The following is a 3,593-nucleotide window of genomic DNA, read 5'->3' on the forward strand; positions in this document are numbered from 1 at the left end:
GGTGGGATTGGCCGTGGGAAATGCGGGGGGTCACAGGGACAGGGGCAGGGGTGGGTTGCTCTTCGGAGGGTCGGCGTGGAACCTGTCGGGCCGAGCCGCCTGTCCCCCACTCTGTCGGGAGGTGACGAACGCGGAGATCCCCGAAGCGCAGTGGCAGTTTGGTTGAGCCGAGCGAGAGGAGCTACGTGAAACAGACGAAGGTCTGAGGCATGTTTCGCCTCCTCCCGAGGCGAGGGACAAAACCGAGGCGGGGTGGGGGAGGAGGTGGGTGGTGGGTCAGACGACTGGGCAGAAAGTGAAACGAAAACCAGCAAAGAGCGGGACACGACAAAGAGGGGAGAACGATCGGTTGGGGTTGGGGTTGGGGAAAAGAAAGCTCGCCAGAAATATTTAAAAGGACAGCACGAGGTTCTGTCAATACCTATATAAAAAAAAGTTAACGAAGAAGTGCGCGCTGGTCCTTCAGAGAGGGGACCTCGGGAATAAACCACAGGATCTAGAGGAGGCCCTTCGGCCCCTCCAGCCCCCGTGCCGGCACTCAGCGCGGTCTAACTCCACGCACACCTCCTCCCTTTTGCCCCTCGATAGGGTAGTTTTTTAAAAAAAAAATGCATCTCCCTCAGGTTTTTAAATGGAAAAGAAAACCACACGAGCACCTGACGCAGCATCCGCTTCCGGGAATTCCGAACCCACATCCCTCCCTCCCATTCTCTCTCGCCTTTCCCGGTACCTGTCCCAGACGGTCTGACTCCTTGTCCTCGGGGCTAAGCTCCGAAATACCCGGGGGTGGGGAGGGAAACTGTTTATCGACCCGTACACCTCCCCCGACCCCCGACCCCCTCAATTAACGTCCCGAAGACTTCGATCAGATCACTTCCCCCCACCCACACCCCCCCAACCCCCAAATCCCGCTTTAAAACCCTCTAAATCCCTGGGGGGCAGAGTCCTCATGGTTTGGTGAAAGTCGCTTTTTTTGGCGCAGCCCATCAGAGACCTTCGAGGAGGTGGGGCAGGGGACTGCCAACCCGTCATCACCTCCCTGTGCTCTTGCGTTCGATGCCCCGACAGAGAAAGGCGACGGTCCCGCGCCGCACGACCTGGCCTCTGAGGCCTTGGACACGGAGTGTCCCCCTGCTCCAACACTCCCGGGACCCTACCCCTTCGTGGGGCGTGCTTCCTCCACCTTGTTGGGCTGCTCTCAAACATCCCGCCTCAAGTGTTGCTTGAGGGTTAAGTTGCACCGGCCCTCGTTCTGCTCAGCGGCAGCGTCCTGTCGCCTGGGAATAGGCCTCGCTGTTTGTCAAACGCCCATTGTCGGGGGGGGACCTCGTCGGACACAACTGTCCGAGGGGCTGCGGGGCTTGGAGGCGCAGAGGGATCTGGGCGTGCGGGGGAAAGAGGATGGATCACGGAAGGTCAGCCTGCAGGGGGAGGCAAGCATGCAACCGGGAGAAACCAGTAAGATTGTGGTGGCTGAGCGTGAAGGGAGGTAAGGGAGGGAAGGGAGGGAGGGGTTGAGGGAGGTAGGGAGGGAGGAAGTGGGGGCTGGTACCCATTTGGGATTGGGAGTGAAAGGAGGATCAGGAGCAGGTGGGAATGCGGAACCATCAGATCAGACGCAATCCCAACCAAATGGCAAAGCAAGCTTGAGGGACCCAGTTAGCTTCCCCCTCTTACAACCCCCCTCCCTCTCTCCGTCACCTCCTCCTCCATCCCCCACACACCCTCCCTATCTCCGTCACCTCCTCCTCCATCCCCCTGCACCCTCTCCCTATCTCCGTCACCTCCTCCTCCATCCCCCTACACCCCCTCCCTATCTCTGTAACCTCCACCAGCCCCTACACCCCCTCCCTATCTCTGTCACCTCCTCCTCCATCCCCCTACACCCCTTCCCTACCTCCTTCACCTCCTCCATCCCCCTACACCCCTTCCCTATCTCTGTCACCTCCTCCTCCATTCCCCTACACCCCATCCCTATCTCCGTCACCTCCTCCATCCCCCTACACCCCCTCCCTATCTCCATCACCCCCTCCATCTCCCACATCCCCCTCCCTATCTCTGTCACCTCCTCCACCCCCCTTCTCCCCCCCCCCCTCCCTCCCCCACCCCCCCCTCCCGCCCCCCACCCCCCCTCCCTCCCCCCTACACCCCCTCCCTATCTCCGTCACCCCCTCCATCCCCCTCCCTATCTCCGTCACCTCCCCCATCCCCTCCCTACCTCTGTAGCCCCCTACCCACCCCCCCCTCACGAACCTCGCGGATCCAAATTTGGTGGGGGGGGAATGGGAGGGTTGGGGGTGGGGAATGGACGTCGAACGGGACTGAAACCGCTCACTCACCATGTCGCTTTCTTTCTTTCTACCCAACCACCCCCCCCCCCCCCCCCATGTCTCTCTCTCTCTCTCTCTCTACCACCACCACCCCTCCCCCCACCCCCGAAACGCCGAGCCGCGCAGGGAGACAGCGGGGGTCCCCTGCAGTGCTTCGACCAGCGGGACGCCCGGTTTTACCTGGTGGGGGTGTCGAGTTTCGGGGTGCAGTGCGGGCTGCCCCACAAGGTGGGGGTCTACACCCGCCCAGAGGCCTACCGGGACTGGATCGTCACCATGAAGGCCGTAAACCGGGGAGCGGTAGCGGCCAGGACACCCCCCGGCGTTGTCGTCGTCCTCGCATTACTGGCCGTCCAAACCTTGGCTGGCTCGGCCTGAGCGGATGGGGGCAACAGGGTGGGAGGGAGGGAAGGAGGAGGGGTTGGAGAAGTTTTGGGGGGGGGTGGGGTTTTGGTTGTGGGGGGATGGGGGGGTTGGCGGGTGCAGATTTTTCTAAGTAAAATAATTTGGGTTTTCTCACGTCCAGAGAGTCGGGGCGTCACTGACCGCACCTCCGACCCACCCACCCCCCCAACTACTAACGTCGCTCCGGAGTGAGAGCGCGCGGGGAGGGGTACGCGATGAGATGGGGGTGGGGGGGTGCTGGGGGAAACGAGGGAAAATCGGACAAAGGGGGGGGAAGTCCCGGAGGGGCTCAGCAGGATCTGGGGCAGTGTCTGTGCAGGGAGATTGGGGGGGAAAGACAGAGAGAGAGAGAGAGAGAGAGAGAGAGATTGGGTGTGAGTGAGAGACAGAGAGAGTATTATACCAAGACAGAGTATTATACCGAGAGAGGTGGGGGGAAGAGAGACAGAGACAGAGGTGGGCGAGAGACAGAAAGTATTATACAGAGACAGAATTATATAGAGAGAGAGCAGGAAGAGAGACAGAGACAAAGGTGGGTGAGAGACAGAGAGAAAGTATTATACAGAGAGTGAGAGTGGGGGTGAAAGAGAGACAGAGAGAGTATTATACAGAGAGAGAGTATTATACCGAGAGAGAGGTGGGCGGGAGACAGAGACAGAGTATCATACAGAGAGAGAGAGTATTATACAGAGAGAGTGAGAGTGGGGGTGAAAGAGAGACAGAGAGAGAGAGTATTGTACAGAGAGAGAGTATTATACAGAGAAAGAGTGAGAGTGGGAATGAAAGAGAGACAGAGTATTATACAGAGAGAGAGGGGGGGAAGAGAGACAGAGACAGAGGTGGGCGAGAGACAGAGAG

The sequence above is a fragment of the Rhincodon typus genome, unplaced genomic scaffold (genome assembly GCF_021869965.1).
Source record: "Rhincodon typus isolate 14 unplaced genomic scaffold, sRhiTyp1.1 hic_rhity00000069, whole genome shotgun sequence".
NCBI classification, from domain to species: Eukaryota; Metazoa; Chordata; class Chondrichthyes; order Orectolobiformes; family Rhincodontidae; genus Rhincodon; species Rhincodon typus.